The sequence below is a fragment of the Rhyacophila brunnea genome, unplaced genomic scaffold (genome assembly GCF_057557595.1).
Source record: "Rhyacophila brunnea isolate RB1 unplaced genomic scaffold, BYU_Rbru_1.0 scaffold_20, whole genome shotgun sequence".
NCBI classification, from domain to species: Eukaryota; Metazoa; Arthropoda; class Insecta; order Trichoptera; family Rhyacophilidae; genus Rhyacophila; species Rhyacophila brunnea.
The window spans coordinates 27758210-27776948 of NW_028232860.1; positions in this window are offsets into that span (position 1 = coordinate 27758210).

The window sequence follows — 18739 nt, forward strand, 5'->3', positions numbered from 1 at the left end:
CACTCCTATTCTGTTAAATAACTTTATAACTTTGCCTAGCTCTTCCGTCTTATCCACCGCCAGGACACATTTCAATTCGTCGACATTCTCATATATATCCGCAATTCGCAGCTGTACTCTATGAAGTTCATATTTAGGGCATTGTAGTGCTATATGTACAATGTCCTCTAAAACATGACATTCATCGCAGATTTGCGATTCGCTTCTTCCCATGAGGACATCAATTTTTTTGCCCATTTTGTGCCCTGTTCTTAGCCTCAGTATTAACTTAAGCTCATTCCTCGTCAAAGGAGACTCTACAAACCAGGGCACCTCTCGTGGTGATGGTAGAATAGACTTACTCCATTTCCCCTTTTCTAATGATGCCTACCTACTTAATTGTATTCATTTATTATATGAGTCCGAATTAACTGTATTTGTTGTGAGTGTGTGCATATTATTGTGAGTGCACATAGTGCCTGAAGATGCCAAAAGGCGAAACCCGCGACGCAAAAAACGACTCAATCATTACAAAACTTAAATCCATTAAAACTACTATACTGGCTTTGTTTTTTGAATACTATTTACATATATTATTTATTAATTAGAGTAAATATTTTTTTTGTTAGTTTAGCGTGTTTTTCTTTCCCATGCCCACTTTTTGTTGGAATGAGTCCACAGTAAAACACACTTGAATGCGTTGCGACTTTAATCTTAGGAATATACTTCTGAGACATTATCAGGCGTGAAACATTGCTAATGCTTCACATCAAACGTATGCGCCCATGATACACTCGATTAAGACCGAATGTGATGCGGGGTGGATTAGTTTGAAGGGTTTATGGTTGTTTTGGATTCACTTTGAGAAACTAGCAATCAAAATAACAATTAAAAGTCTGTCATATATACAGTATAACAAAATATCAAAACACGCCGCCATCTTTTAATGAAACTCTTAAATATTTATTTAAAGCTATCCCAAAGTAAGAAAGATATTATATGCATACTTTGCTGGCTGTTTTAAATTATCTTGTGTAATTTAAATGATTATTTACTTAGTTGAAACTGACTCTGAGGGTACACGTCGGTTATGGGGAAGCCAGCGGCAACATATTTTAAAAATAGCCGATATACTGGATTATTTGTTGGTTGGGTTAGTTTAGGTTAGGTTAGGTTTTCATTCTTCAATTCATGAATTTTGTCCAATATCGGCTATGAAAATTAGCGCGGTTCCCGCCTGGCTTCCCCATAACCGACTTATACCAAACTGATTTACTGCTCAACACTATTACTATTTTAATAAATTTTATCTTTTTGTTTTGTAAAGATCGACGCTTTACGAAATTTATTTAATACATTTTATGCACACACTGTATATTTTACAAATGGATTTAAATTGGAAAATTATGGGAATTGGTGAACAATATTGATTTAAGCTTTGTAGAATAATAATATAGAGAAATTCTTAGATTAATTTACACGTAGGCACAGACATTTCTAAGTAAATATAATTTCTAAGAATTTTTATTATCCCATCAATATTCAATGTGTACAGAAGGAAATTGATAGATATATTATTCAACGAAATTTATTCCACCGGAATTTGGTTTCCAGTTATATTCTTATAATTTGTTTCATTTTACTTGGTCAAAGATATCTTTGAATTAATTATTATTATGCATTGGGAAAACTCCATACTAGGTCGTCCAAAAAAATATAAATTTAAATAACCAAAAAACATTTCATATTATGTACAAAAATGCCAACACAGGTATAATATTTATCGTCCAAAAAACAGAGCCATCCGTCTAGAATTTAGGATTCACATTTGCACAGATATAATACTCTATAAGTCTATCATGTACACGTGTAAATAAAGGCTTGGTATAATTAATCAAAGTTTTTTTTTCTTTGAATATTGATGGTGTTTGTTCTTGAGATCGGTGGAATGTCTACTTCATCATATCGACTGTGGAAAGGAAAAACGGCGTAATCCACACAAATAAAATTTTACAGGACACGTAAATGAGGCCATTGAAATACATTGAAACTCTGAAAATATTAATAGGGATGATGGATTACGGTTAAAAACGTCATGGCTTCCGGCACTATCAGCAAAATCCAATATTCGAGCCGGTATCCCTGGTCGTAACAATTGACAGATTACTCTGAGCAACGTTTGCTCTTAGCTATTCGGATTTCTTTTGACATCCTCAGAGCAACGTTTACATTCAAATACTTACACTACATTTTCATCATAAAACATATTATCTCTTGATAATGGCCTCTGCAACGAGCCCAAAACGTCGAGCAAAGAAGGAAGAAGGACACACGGTGTAAACCCAAAAATCTACTACGTTTTTGTTATGGTTTTCGTAACGAAATAGATATATTATAACCTTGAAGTGCATTCCTAATCTCATATAAATTATTGAGTTAATTATAAAAAACCAACTAAAATAATGTCACTTCCTTCTTTTTTTATATTTCTAGTTTAATTTAGAAAATAATTTGGCATTTGTAGCATATTTTATATCCTTTTGACACAACGTGTATTTAGTCGTGTACAACATTATTATGCAAATAAAACCTATTTTGAAAAAACTGAGGGTTACGTCCTTTTTCCTTTATAAAGTCGATATATAATGAGAGCAATGCTTTTATGACAATGCCTACACATGCTATTTTACGCACAGTAACTAAAATTTGGTATATTATTTGTATATATTATAATAATTATATATGGTCATCAAATCAGTATTATAGATTTTTAGAATGGCATTGCCATTTTTTTCTAATTCCCGCTAAAATTGACATTTGTGTTCAGTATTGTTTGGAAAATCATCATGGAAAGATATACAGCTCGATAATGAATTTATTCGTTTTGGGCATTGATATACTACTAGATGAGGAGTTCCCATAGAAGTGTCATTTTAAAATAATCCTACCACAAAAGAAGATATTACGAATATCGTCTTATAATATTTCCTTGTAGGTATAATGCGTTAAGACCGTTAACATGGATTCCCGAATTTCACCCGTATTGCCCTGGCTGTAAAACTAAATTTGCGTTCTTGGAATAGTGACCCTAAGGGTGCTGCAACCCAAAGCTTGCAAGCTACTAAAAATTCATGTCTGAGCGGACAGAGCAAGTTGTCATGCGCTGACTATTAGTTAGAGTAAGATGCAAGCTAGATCGGGCTTACTCATAATTATTGCCAGGTCGTTTTCAAGACAAATAATAAGTGAGTTTATATCGAGTTAAGTCTGCTGATATTAAAACAGTAAGTTTTAACACTGGCCGAGTCGCTGAAAATTGGGCGTCATTTTAAGAAGCATATGATTCATCCAGTAGTATATCAATGGTTTCGGGCATTACGTGAAATATTAGGGTCAACATAATCGATCTACAGAGCTTACTATTCGTAATTTAATTAGAAAAATCGAGTCGAATGGTAATGTTTGTAATGTTAAGAATCCAACCCGTCAAAATCGTAAACTTACTGCTGAAAATATCGATGTTGTGGATGAAAATCTAGAACAATCAAATACACGTCGTTCTCAGAAACGACTTTTTTATGACACTACATGGAATATTTGGACGATATGTGGTCCTAACAAGAAGACATGTTATTCAGACTTAGCTTGTAAAGACTTTTACACACCACGCCAGTCCCAATTATGGTTTAGAATTTTTATTGTATATTATTTAATTTATTCGTCCACTCGTATAGCGGCGGCGAGGTGTAAAATACAGCACAGAGCTATTATATAAACAAAACCAGTCACAGTCACAAAGACAACAAACTGTACTAGATAGGCACCGGCTAAGTTTCAATTCATCCTAGCGCGTTTTATCTGCTTGGTGGATAGCAGACAGTCTCCCAGGATCCAATTCACTGTCAAAAAGATCGAATTAATGCGATGTGAAAATTATATTTATAATGCGCCGCAGTATCTCGAAAGAATTTGGTGAGCGGCGTCAGATATTAATATATCTTCATATTCGAATTCACTCGAATTAATGTCAAAATAATTATATCGCCCGCTATTGGACGGCTCAATAATTGAATCGCCTAGTTTCAAAACTCCCTAAAACGATTTTAGGTAGTTTTGAGAAAAATGAGAAAAACCTTTATCTATTAAATCTGTGAACTTTATGTATGTATTATTTAATTTGTACATTCTAACTAAAGAGTATTTTGTTTAATATCTTTTAATCACTTTAGCATATTTCATGAAGAGAATAAATTAAAAATCAAATGATTTTCATTTTAGGGTACTTTGAAACATACCTATAATTTAAGGGGGTTCTGAAACTCACATAATATTATAGCAATGCATGAAGAAATCGCCGAAGGCGTCTCGTGGTTATTTTTATCGGAGAAAAATAAATGTGGTCAGTAAAAGTTAAAAATATATACATATTTTTTTAAATAGTCAAATTAACTAAAATTATCAATATTTATTGAATTTACATAATTTAAAATACCTCGGATGAATACCTACCAGAATTTTTTTTAAATTTTAAATACGTCCGATGTGATTCGAACCTATAACCACTGAATTCGCACCAGCGCGATTGGCTTATCATCCATTTTAGAGGTATTTGAAAAGCACGCTCAATCATCTTTAGCGGGTTTTGAAATTAACCCTAATTTTTTATCATACGTATTGACGGTTTTTGGCGTTTTTTAAAGTTCAATCATTGACTATCATATAGGTAACAAAATTACCTATCTAAAGACATTTATCTAACTCAAAATTTTTCAAAAACCGTTTTAGGGCGATTTGAAACTAGGTGCTTCAATTACCTACAATAATTCGAGCGAATTGCCAATTATATGAGTTAGGTATCTACACTAACAATTAAATGATAAAAAAATCCTGTACTTCAAATTTAACTTTGGTTTAGGGATAAATCGTCCCCGCGATAAATTTTCTGTAAAGCCTCATTTTAAATACCTGATTCAATCGCTGTTGAATTACTTAGGCCGATTCAATTTTCAATTTGACTCATATTTTCAATTTTCCCTTTTTGTGAGCTTTGGCAATAAATCCTTTCGAATATTGTTGCGGAAATAACGTGAGTAGTAAAGTATAGTATATATGTTCGCGTTTCGGTACCTATGTGAAAGAATGTAACGTCAATATATTACAAAATAAAGCCGACGTTCCGAGGCTTTGTTTCCAATTCGGAAGCAACTCCGTATATCTGCGTACTTTATTACGTCTACCTTATTGGCTGAACAGGCGTTCCCATTAGGGGGTGAAATAAATCTCAGTACATTTCGAACTATGTTAAATATTTTACTGAATATTATGGCATAGTATTTATGCGTATGTTTACCGCCTTCTTTATTAATATATTTTAATATCATAACAATAAACTGCTCCACAGTATTGATAAATAAATAAATCACTTAGCAATGGATAACTCATTCTAGATATGATATCACGTATGGTTTGTTAATTAAAGTCTTTGTCGATTAAAAGATGACAGAATTTCAGGGAAAAGTGCTGCGTAGAATATATGTTGATATGCCATAAGGAGAAGAATGGCGTATTAGGTATAACATGGAGTTCTACAACCTCTTCCAAGCAGAACGTACATATTTCCGCATTCGTCAAACTTAGTAGAATCCGATGCGCAGGTGATTAAGTAATAATGGACTCAAGCACTGAGGTAAATCCAGGATATCAGACCTGATAGTCAACTATCAGGCCCAGATTTCGGTGGTTGGATGGTACTATGGAGATGTGAATAAGGACGAGTGTAGATAAGGTTACAATGACAAGACTCAGATAGGATTCGTGTGATTGAGTGTCCAGAGACCCAGTTTATTCCCCAATAAATACAAATATATTATTACAATATGAAATTTACTATAAGCAACGACAGTGAATCTGATTACACAGATAAGAAAATACTAGGGTTAAAGTAAGCAAGTAAATTATCGTGACGCTATGAATTTACAAGTATTAGGTAACGAAAGTGACGTCAGATGTGCTTCTAGCAAATGCTCATCAAAGAATGGGTGTGAATGAAAACAATGTGTATCTGAAGGCTTGCCTATTTATTGACTGAAAATATGCAACGTGTGTATTTGCAATAATAATTAAATGCATGTTTTATTCATACACTGCAGCTGTTTGAACTTATTGCTTAGTCAGGTAACTTACATGTGTATTTGATATTTTTAGTTTCGTAATTGATTAATTGAATTTACATTGTGACTAAATAATTAAGTAGGTTATGCTCATTAATGGTGGTAGGGTAGGTATTCACTTTAAGTACCTTTTTACACCAGTCATGCTGGAGTATCCAATTCCTACAGTAACAACAAAGATGCTATATAGCAATCAGCGCAGACACTTGGATGACACACAGGGGGTGATGGAAGAAGTTTTTTGATGATACCATGATCCACCCGCATTGTTAGGGCATTTATGATGTAGATGATGATTTTGGGTTACTTATTGTCAATACTGTACAGTGGGGGATATAAAAGGAGGCGATGCATTGTAAGAAAAGTATAGCTGTTATAATTTCTGACTTGGAGTTACTTATTCTAACTATTCTTTTTATTCACACATTACCTTCGTTTATACACGCATCACAGTAGTGGTAATAATTATTTTAACCCAACACAAATTCAAATATAATATTCGCTAGGTACATATACTTGAAAAAGCTTACTAAGTTAGCGGAACACGTGTCGTAGAAATAATATCTATATGTGGTATACACCAAGTGGTACCTAATTCAATTTATAAATTATCATAAATTTAAACAAATTGAATGCTGAATTTCTTGAAAGGATTGAAAATTTCTTTTATTTGGAATCAGTTGTTTAAAATTACACCACAATTTAACAAGTAAGTTTTCAATGCCACTTTAAACATTTATGTAAAAATAAAATATTATTCAATTCAATTCAATTTATTTTATTTGTTTAACATATTTAATTTCAATTTATTTATTTTTAGCATATTGTGGACATTACAAATTATAAGTTTAAGACGTTCACAACATGATATTAAACATTATTATAAAGAAGAAAAAAAGAAGTAATAAAAGCGATAAAAATGAAAATATAAAAAGAGAACATAATATAAACATACAAAAGCAGTAATAATACTGACAATACAATTATACATCTATAGAAGTTCAAAAAAGTACACTGAGTTTGCTGACGAGACCCTATTTTAAGAATTTATAGAATAGCGTCCACCTACTCACCCTCACGCAAGTAGAATATATCGACATCCGAAGCAATTTGGTTGAATATAGTTATCGCCCTCCCAATTGGTATTACCGGTGGCAGGTTGGTTTTGCACCAGAATAAACAGCTGATGCTCTCTATTTCTAAGATAGTTATCAGGGACACACAGGTCAACACTGCCCAGAATGGCAGAGTTCTAATTTATACCTCGTATAAGTAGAAAAAAATATGTAGCTAAATAAAGATCTCTTCTAAATTGCAGACTGCAGTATATAAGAATACCTAACAGAAAGTCAGTTGGATAAAGCCACGGATAGTATCCATACAACCTCGAGTAAAATTATAAATAATTTTAAACCAAATTCTACACCAAAATAATTATAATATTTTTTTGTACCTTTCCACTAATCTAATGTGTAACATCAATGCCGAGTCAATTTTAATTTTCTATTAATCATTGTTTTCATTATTAAATTTCACACATTTTTTTTCGTATTATAAACATCTTGAACAGGTCATTTGTAACGATCATTCACGTAAATAAATAAAATAATTTAAAAACAGATTAATTTTAAGGCATTGAAGTTAATCTCTCCAAACCAAAACCCGCCACGCACCACACCCGGTCTTAATCGAGCGTATCACGTGGCCCTACATTGGCGATGTGAAGCATCTAGTTCAGTTTTAGGCCGGGAATGCACTAGTAGAAGATGCCCATGACTAAGGTTGCTATGCTCAAAGTCAGCTCTGATTGAGTTTAAAGTTACTTTCTAATGCAAAGTGCCGGGGAGAGAAGAGCACAGGGAAATTAAAAAATAATAATGATTCTAGTGTTCATATAACAAAAATAATGAAGCTAATCATACGGACAGCAAAAATTATGTGAAGAGATCTTCACGCCCGCAGTAAGACGCCACATTTTTTTTAAATGCAAGATAATTGGCATTAGTAGTGACCAAGTCGGACGGCCCGATAAGCCCAACAGCTGGTTGGACGGACCTGATCATCTCTTCCCGTTCGGAGCACATTCTAAGACATATCTAGAGGAGGGAATGGGACAACTGGACGCCAAGACAATTGGATGCCGCACTGTCGTGGACACGTATACAGAACGAAGACGAGGAATTTTAATCAGTTTCTATCTACAACTTAGTAGTTTTAATTCATTTTACTCTTAAAATAATGTTTTTTTTATTGCAGATTGAGAATTACCACACCTAAGGCTTTATATAAAATAAAAAACTCTTTTTTCGATGGAACTTAAACATATGCACGATTAAATCATTATTTACGTGTGCATATTTAAATTCTCACCTAATCTAATCATAAGTTAATAATTTAAATATAAATAATAATATTAAATATATTTTTTAGAAGTACCTATAAGTACCTAACGTCTATTTAATTTCTAATTGCGTGGCGTCCAGTTGTCCCGACGCCAAATCGTCCTAGACCCCCCAGAGGATGTGGTTGGCATCCTGAATTTCCCCTCCGCGTGGACATGTCGGACGAGGCATTGAAGTTAAATTCCCTCCACCAAACCCGCCCCGTACCACCCTTGGTCTTAATTGAGAGTATCACGGGACCCGTCAATTGGTGACGTGAAGCATCTAAGAATTGGCCTGGGAGTGTCCTGGGAGAAGATGCCCAAGACTTAGGTTGCTACGCTCAAAGTGAGCTCTGACTGAGTTTACTGAGTTTACTCTAATGCAAAGTGCCAGGGAGAGAAAAAGCACATGGAAATTACTAAAAAGAAAATGAAGTTACTTGTTTATTAAATCAAAGAACGAAGCTAATCATACAGGCAGCAAAATTTATGTGAAGAGATCTGCTGAGAAGAGAGAAGAGAACAGCTGGTTGGACCGACCTGAGCATTTCCTCCCGTTCGGAGCACATACTCAGACACTCCCATAGGATGTGGTTGGACGAGGCAGTCAAATAATCCTTTAAATTATCATCTGTTAGTTGTCAGCGAAAAACAAATCAATGCTTTAAAAAAACTGTAAAAGCGTTTAAATACGCCACTGAAAAAGGAGCCTAGTAGTTCCCAAAGAATGGTTTCTACGAAGAAAGTTCTTAACGGTACATTTTAAAGAGTAATTGGCTGACATAAACAAGAAGTCTAGATTTATCACAAGCACAATATTAACATGGATATAGATTACTCGGCTTCTTTTTACTGCCTCGTATATTGCAAGGGAGCGGGCCATTCCCGTAAATGGGTTATATTAAATCAATATGAATTGTTGAGTTGCTACAAATGCGTGAAGTAAACTTTACTCAGAGCATTATTCGTAAGTAGCGAGTTTTCCATTTTCCATAATACGACAGAAGTAACTTTCTCTTTTGAATAAAGCATTTCAAAAGTAGTTTCAAAATGGACAGTTATTAATAGCTTTAGTCAGAGGTATTCAAACTGTGTGCTACAGTATTCTGTGCCGTCATACATCTTTAAGAGCATACATAACGTCGCTATAGATTGGTTTCCCGAAAATCCGTTTTTGTCGAGATCGACCTTTTAATGCAGAATGTTTTTTTGTATCTAATTAGACTAGAACCATCCCTTTCTTTAAATTACTTTGTAATGGTAATGAATACATCATTCATATGCTGTAAAAATAACGATTTAAATATCTCCATGTATTTAAATATTATAGGATTATGAAATTTGTTTTTCGTCTCCTGAACATTTGGTGTATTCGGAAAACCAATTCTACAGCGACAATAAATGCAATGGCAAACAATTTTCAACAATACGTCGCTGTAGGATTGGTTTGTCGAATAGACCAAATGTCAAATGTTTAGAAGACAAAAACAAATTTCATTATCCTATATTTAAATACATGGAGGTATTTAAATTGTTATTTTTACAGCATATGAATGCTGTATTCATTACAAAGTAATTTAAAGAAAAGGATGGTTCTGGTCCATTTAGATACAAAAAATCATTCTGCATTAAAAGGTTGATTTCGACAAAAACGGATATTCGATAAACCAATCCTATAGCGACGAATAGATGAGATGAAATATCGCACTCGTCGCCAATCGGAGAGTGCTAGTCGAGGTGTGAGCACGTCAATTTTTTTTGTGAAGGCGTCGGAGGAAAATATTCTTATATCGTGTAAATATGACTAAAAAACGTTACGCATGTACTCGAAAAAGAAAACATGTCAATAAATATATTATTATTAATATAACAATAAACATAACATTAAATGGACGCATGTTGAATTTTTATGACAAATTATGTTTTGTTCGGCACGCGTCGTTTGCACAATCCGCGTGTCGCATAGTCACGATATTTTTAGAACATGCCTCAGCTGAAGTATAACCTTAAGTAAATAATAATATATCCAGTTAAACTTATTACAAGTCTTCCTTCTATTTATTCCGTACGAGATATGGTTACATGTAAATTGTACATAAAACATTTCACCGTGACACAGTTAGCCGTGAGCTTTCTTATCGGAAAGAAATGACCATTTACTATACGGTCCCTAATTTTATTAGATTCAATATGAACATTAATTCAATTTTCATAGCTGATTTTGTCATAATTCATAAATTCAAGAATGAAAGCCTAACCTAACCTAACAAGTAATCCAGTATATCTGCTATTTTCAAAGTGTATTTGCCGCTGGCTTCCTGTAAAGTGTAAACCGACAAGAACCTTGTTTTATTTAGACATGAATTTTATGTCAGTAGTATACGACCCAAAGATTTTGGACGGTCTCTAATATACGGCCATATATTTCCGATACATCATGCATACGTACAAGTTTCCGGAAATGAAAAGATGTGCACCTAAACTCTTGTGTGAACCAAAAACCCAAGCCTTATCAGCATATAGGTATAGGAGCTGGCTTCAATTTATTAATTAATATTCATCTACAGTCAGCGCAGTATCCAATTATCACATACTTCAATAAATAACAGACCTCAATTTATTGAATGTTCATTTTCACCTACAGTCAGCCAGTATTAAATCGTTGTATTCTCAATGAAATAGCTTACCTCAATTATAATATTCATTTCATCTACGGTTAGCGCAATATCCAATTAGTGCATACTCAATGAAATAGCTGACCACAATTTGTTGTTTATTCATTTTCACCGCATTATTAAATTGTGAGTAGATATGTCAATACATAGCTAATCATAGTTGATGGGGAATTCCGCCATGCTCCGAACTGTAAACATTTATCTTGCATTATTTAACTATCATACATTCCTTTATATGAACTGTCCATTATTTATTCGGTAATAAATCCTCAAATCTCAATTCGCTGGAATAGTCAACCAAAGTGTATTTATTTGATTAACACGCCTATCAACTCAAACCAAGGACTATCTTGATCAACCAGTACACGATATTTCATTCCTTACTATTCTTAACTTCGCCATGCCCACACAGTGATGACCATGTCATTATCTTTAAATATATCATCGACGGTACAACTGATAATCACGTCATAATAGCAGTGTGGAGAATAATCGAACTATCCTCTAAACTCATGCGCAAGCCGAGGAGGTAGTTTCTCTTCGGGTACCACTGACAAGGTTATGTAGTCGCATTTCTTGCACCAGTTGCTATTCTTTTCACTGCAGGCTGCTTCGAGATCTTCTTGCATGTCCTAAAGAAGCTTTTTATGGATTTAAGACGTGATTTCACTGGTTAATACAAGGCACTGACAAACGATCCCGATAATAGATCCCATTTACCATACTTCTTCTCACAATATAACGCAATTATATTATCGTAGCGACACATTCAAACATACTTTAATGTGGATTTAAAATCCGTATCTATCTATGCGGTCATTCTTTGCTTGGGGGAAGAAAATTAAGAAATTAATCTAAATTTTACAAATTTTTAGAGTATATTCGTTGGAATCAGCAATTTTTTTCGCCTGCGGCTCTACCGATCTATGGTTATGTAGATATATGAGTATTATATTTGCTTGTATGTGTTAAAAATAGCTAATAATAATTTGTAGTAGGTAAATAGATAAAAATTAAGAATTAAAATAATATGGTGTGGAAATATTGAATCTACTTTAGGGCGACACTTTGCTAAGGAGTGTCTAGATCTCCACTTAATTGAGAAATGTGTGCATTATAAGTATTTTTTCGACGCACTGAATGACTACCGCGAAATGATAAAGGTTGAATACCACTGGCTTTAGTAGAAGTAATCAGGACATTTAAGAGAAAATGCGAGGTGTTCGAATCCTTTCAGAAGCAGTTGAATCAAAATTATTAACACTATGCGTTGCGAACAAATTATAAAATTGAGGCCCATAAAATCGTGAAGCTCAGATCGGTCCAACCAAGGGAAGCTTTTTATTGTCGTCTCCTATCTTTGACCTGATACCAAATACCATGAGCTTTTCAGGTTGTCATCTTCCCTGCGAGCTATCTGAACAAAATATTGTGGAACCCAGTACCGTGTCCGGAAACTTGTACGTATGCAGTTCGCCGTATCACACTTCACCGTGAAATTTTGTATCGGAAATATATGGCCGTATATTAAAGACCGTCCAACCTCTCTGGGTCGTATAATAGTACTGACATAAAATTCATGTTTAAATAAAACACGGTTCTTGTCAGTTTATACTTTACAAGAAAAGAAGCAAGCAGCAAACAAATTTTAAATAATTACAAAATAAAAAGAACTTTTTATATACCACGTTTTTAAATTTTCTGTTGAATCATGTAAACTTGACAATTCTATGTATTAATAATTTAGGATAAATAAGGCAATTGTCAACAAATCATTTTTTTTGCTATTTTGCAACAAACAAACAAATATAGAATATTGAAATGTCATTTTGATTTCCATAGTAACGCACGTATAATATATTAATAATTTAGTTGCTAGGATCACCCCCTTAGTAACCAATAATAGTGGATTGGATTACGGATTTCTCCGAAACAACTTTTCATACAAAACAGAATTAGCCGAAAATGAATTCAATTCTACTTAAAGATGGCTAAAAGTATTAAAATAATGCATTGACGTCGTATTCTGATACATTCTAAAAGTTTCAAATATCTAACTAGTCGAGAAGTTAGTGAAAAATCGATTGCAAGATTTTTACTGGATAACCACCGCACAAACAAGAATACGAGCTAAGAAAAACGTGATAAAATAGCCGAGAGACTGGATTATTTGTTAGGTTAGGATAGGTTTTCATTCTTGAATTCATGAATTTTGCCAAAACCAGATATGAAAATTAAATTAATGTTTATATTGAATCTACAAAAATTGGAGACCATGTAGTAAACGGTCATCTCTTTCCGATAGAAAGCTCACGGCGAACTGTGCAACGGTGAAATATTTTACGTACAATTTACTTATAACCATCCAGCGCAGGTAGATCGATGACATTTGTTTGGCCTTCTACGAGACACTCACTACTACATTCTATAACGTTTAAAATATTGAAATTAATGTAATTTTTAATTATTACTCAAAAAAATAATAGCCATGTTTACTTATATTTAATATAATATGTATTGTTGTTTTTATTTAATAAAACGCAATTTTTTTTGTAGTACTTATTCCACTTTTAATCAATAGATTACGACCGGTTCCATGTATAACCTCATTAGTTTTAAATTAATCTGTTATTGGGAAGGTATTATTGGACGGATAATTATTTGTGTACCTATTGTTATATTATTTCTATCGCTTTGGATTTTGTTTGATAAATATTGTTTTAAAAAAATGTATTCAGTTGAAAATGTCCCACTGAGGCAGACGAAATCGGTCCTAATCTATTGATTAAAAGTGGAATAAGTACTACAAAAAATTGCGTTTTATTAAATAAAAACAACAATACAATGCAGTTCCACCATGAATTGACAGTTAACAAAATAAAAGAAAATAATATGTATCGAAAAATAGCCTGTATTATCTATGTTATTTTAAAGAAAGGTTCTAGAATTAATCCCCTCCAAAATATTCAGAGTGCACGGAATTAAAGTATGTTTATTTATTATCCAATTTTTTGCGCATTTTGCGCATGGGTGATAAGTTGTATTTAGAGCGACTAAAAAAGCTCACATATTATTTTCCATGTTATGCATTTTTGTTTTTGACGTGAAGAACCTTGAGGCTCGTATCAGAATTTATGGAGGTTTGATATATCCCGATCCCCCTTTTTTCGGCGCGAAAGCCCCATCTGGGCTCTTGGTGAAAAAATCGCTCTACATAATGCGGGGTACGCGAGACGCCTGTCGACAAATTCCACGCCCCGATGATGGAAGATTCTGTCTAAAACGTTTTCTTTTTGCTACTCGAAAAAATGCACACGGTGATCAACAAGAGTACTACTAAACATATAACGTTTTTTTTTCATGGCAAATTGACCGCGACGATAATATATTTCAATTCTAGGATATTTTCACAATTTTGTATCTATTTTATAGACTTCATAATTGGATAAAAAATATAAAAATCCAATTTGTATGTAAGTATATAAAATGAGTATAAACATATTGTGCAGTAAAGACTTTTTTTACGATGAATATCTAGTTGTAAGCAGTGACGTCACGTGGGGTTAAGCAGGTCATGCGTTGTGTATGGGCAGCACATTATAAAGGGGGGCGAATGAAGCAACGAATACAATACTGCTACTTTTGAGAGCACTGGCAGTTTTACATAAAATATCTTGACAACATAATATCGTCACTGTTCTGGCAGAAGACACTAATTCGAAAAAATGACATTGAGTTAGTTATACCAAAATGTTCCTTATTTAAAACTTTATCGTCTGGAAACCTTCTTAATAAATAAACAGTCTTTATTTTAAAGTCATCCTTTTTACGATTACTTAATAAACTCACATGATAGACCATTTCAAATAGTTTAACAACTTCAAAGTCAAATTACTCAGAACTATTATTCTCCAGTTAGTATGTTCTGCCAGAACAGAGATGATATTTGTATATATATACATAGGTAACTATTATTTTGTTGTAATGGCGGCTTAATTGCATTGCACAGGCAAAAATTTTATAGGGGTTCATGAAAAATTTTCAGTGCCATAAACGTTCACGTACTTTTCACGTACCACTGTTGTTTGAGAGTGGATTTCGTGGAAATCTCAGTATTATTCTCAGTAGATAGTAAATAATAATTACACCTACTTAGGACGAGTACCAACCTAACAAATTTTAAGACAATTTGAAACTAAAAATGAAAGGACGGCGTTTTAAATCTGCTTAAGGGATGTCACTGGTTGTAAGCAATTCAAACAACTAACTATATTTGGCCTTCAGATATCAATTATAATTGAGTCGTGCTTGACTTTGTCAAGAGATCTAATTCACCTAGTGTTTTAGGAGTCTTGCTTGCTACATGACGGTACGCATATTTTAAAAATGTTTGATTCTTTATTATAGAAAAAAAATTCAAACCAATTTATGAATGCAAGATTTACAAAATTATATTTTTATTATGTATCATTTTTTTACCATATCTAATCCTAAAAAATCATATGGGTCTCCGCAGAGTGCAGATATGTATTAATATTTATTTTACGAGAATCTATTATTTGTTAATAATAAAAATCTGTTGTTTGTGACAAACATTAATTATTTTTTATTTAATTTTTAATCCAAATAAAATTTACCTACTTCATACAAAATTCAAAACAAAAATGATAATAATCATGACGTGTCAAATTTAACACCAGATTGTATTTAAGGTCGTTTGTTTCTATCAAACATTTTGTAATATTAAATTAATTTAACGTAATATTTTTGAATACTCAAGGTATAGTAAAGTACTTTTCAATCACCCTGTAGAATTTAGAAGCACGCCTGAATATTTGCTCTCAGGTGTGAGGTAATTGAAATAATACAAAATAAAGTGTCAGCGCCACTGGGTTATTATTTTTCTTTCATATATTACATATATTTTCTATAAGTACATTTGATATATTATATTATAACATATATTATTTAGTTTAAATAAAACAATTGATAGGTATGACATTTTAAATGTAATATTATATTTAAGATATTAAAACTCGTCGACAATACATCTTCTTACTACAGTATAACATGAAAACTATTGGTCGATTCTGAGATAATGCACTGACCCCAAAGCGTCTTATAATTAACAGAATTAGACAAAAAGTATTTTTTTTGTAGCGGGCGACCTCGGAAGGCCAATTCTTAAATGAAGCAGTAAAAAACACCGCTTTAATGAAGCATTAATGAAGCACGTAAAATTTTTAGTTTTCACAGGAGATATTGTGTGTATAAAGCTTCGAACGAAATGCATTTGTGCGAGTGAGAAAGCATTCAGCATGCTTATAGGTACCTTATACATGCCAAAACGAACCGTTTGTGAATTGTTGAAGTACGTAGCCAATTAATCAGTTACGTCTCCAATATAACAATATTACAACACGGAATTTTTGTTGTATTTTGCAAACAAACATGTGTGTTTCTGTATTACAAAATCACAATAAATATTTAAGTGAGAATTTAAACACAAACTTATACTTTCAGCGGTAATAGTTGTGTAAAAGATAGAAAAAGTAGAATAACAGCCTGCTCACTACTTACAAATTTTTGACGTTTAATAATATGTCAAAGTCAAATGGAGAGTTACTAGCGCCCCTATCGGCAAAGCGTGTATAGTTAAATTGCATACTGTACTCGACACCACCGGTCGACATTTTATATACTTCGTTGTAGCAGGTTTGCGCTTAGGTTGCGCAACCGGTAATACTGCTTCATTCAAGAATTGGCCTTCTGGCCTTATCAGCATTATTACGACAACGCAAAAATCAGCAAGTCATTAAACTATCGCACAATCGTCGCGTCTGCGATCAGTATATTCTGCAGGCGTGACATACTTCGATAGGGTCGACTACCTCGGGCTTTATCATCGAAACGCTTCAAACTTGCGATGATGCTGTGGTCAGCAGATTTCCCAATTGGAAATTACATCAGCAGTGACTCTTGCAATTTACACAATTTATTAGATGTAAGCCTCAGTCCGTACAGTACCTCAGCTCAGATTCAGTCTCAGTATCATACCAGTAGTCACTTCCACCGAGCCTCGGACCGCTAACATCTCTCCTGTATCATTTTACTCTTGTACCAACTGTATACCGTTACCCAGCAATAAACTCGCTTCTCTGAGCAACATCGAACCAGTCTCTTTTCATCTCTACGCCTGTCACCCCTAAAGTGGTTATTTTTTCTTTACAACGACACTGAATTTTAATTAATTTCTCCGTAATATTACACATAGACAGACAATTAACAATGCTGCAATAAAGCTTCTTTAAATTTTTCATCGAAATCTTCCAAAGCCGACTATACTTAAGTCGATACAAAACTTTGAATTTCGATCATAGTGCATCTTCGAATGCAAGATGGTAAACTTTTTGTAGGAAATGTATGATTGTTTCATATTGAATATAAATAGTAATAAGCACGTTAATAAATATTAATTAAATATGCAATAGAAAATATTCAAAACAGGCTATATTGTTGCATTCAAAGTTATGCAATAACTAGCACTACCATCGGAACGGGTCATTAAGTGCCGAGGCCTGACTATACAATATTGATAATACCTTACTAATGATAGTAAACTTAAAAACAATAAAATACTCTAAGTCACGCGTATAAAATAACACATAGAAAATAAATATAGATTTTTTTAGAATCGTATTTATTGGTATTTAAGAATCAATAGACAACAATATTTTTTATTAGTCACCTATATCAGATAATAATTAAACTATTTAATGGGTGATTTGTTTAAGTAGGCAGACCGTGCATTGCTAAGAGCTTAAGGTAGAAATTGCGAATATTAGAAAGGTACCTATATCTTTTAAGGTAGATTTCGTGGACATAAAATTGCACAGGTGCTTCTCAACTATTAATTGCCCCCGGTGAGCACGATTTTCGGAAACTATGTATACTGATTGTAATTATATTACGTTATTTAAATAATATATTTAACCAAGACGTCAGATTAAATGTTTACAAAATTAAACTCTGAGGCCCTAGCACTGACCTCCAAAAAATATAGAACATCAAAAATACTTACGAGATACCAAGTGATGATAAACCGTATAATAAAATTTTCGACATTATAATAACAACGGTTTCTATTGTTTTAGTAATAACTGTATTTTAAGTATTATGGTTAGGTATAATGCCGATTTTTATTAAATATTCACCAGTAATGTATAAAACTTAATTTACAGCCAAAATATGTTTTTACATTTTTGTAATTTTAGGTTACTTTAGGTAAATATAGTCCAAAATTTTGTGAAAATTTACTATTTTTACGAAAAGAAAATAATCATGGGGTTACTGCCTAAATCATGCTATAGAGTAATTATTGCAATATGAAAGTTAACAGTCATAATGCTAAATCCTTTGTGTTTTATGTCCTTGTTCTATAACAGGGATAGCGAACCTATGGCATGCGAGATGATTTTGAGTGGCACGTGAATGTTTTATGTTGAAGAGAAAAAAAATAGGTATAATTTATA